Here is a 419-nt window from a genome sequence, read left to right as displayed (position 1 = left end):
CACAGGCTGGAGTTATCACAGAGAAAGGGGCCTCTCTTGATGAAATGCCTCCATAAGATCGAGCTGTAAGGCATTTTTCTCAACTAGTGACCAAGGGTGGTGGGCCCCTTATAGGTGGTACCATCCCTGGGCTAGTAGTCTTGGGTTTTATAAGAAAGCAAGCTTGTTGCAGATAATTGGGGCTAATTGTATTTGTTGTTAATTCTGTTCTCCTGTGAGGGGCTGTGAACAAGGAATGAGTCAGTACTCAGGTGATTTCTGTAAAGCTTCTTCCCACCTTAATTTATAAATAAAGGCTAGAGCCGGTGACTGGGAGAAAAAAAGAGGGGAAGGTGGAGCTGAACGGTTTGGGAGCAAAGGATAGTGGGGGAGAGAGAGAGAGAGAGAGAGAGAGAGAGAGAGAGAGAGAGAGAGAGAGA

Source organism: Mus caroli, chromosome 1 (genome assembly GCF_900094665.2).
Source record: "Mus caroli chromosome 1, CAROLI_EIJ_v1.1, whole genome shotgun sequence".
NCBI lineage: Eukaryota > Metazoa > Chordata > Mammalia > Rodentia > Muridae > Mus > Mus caroli.
This window is presented reverse-complemented; position numbering follows the sequence as displayed.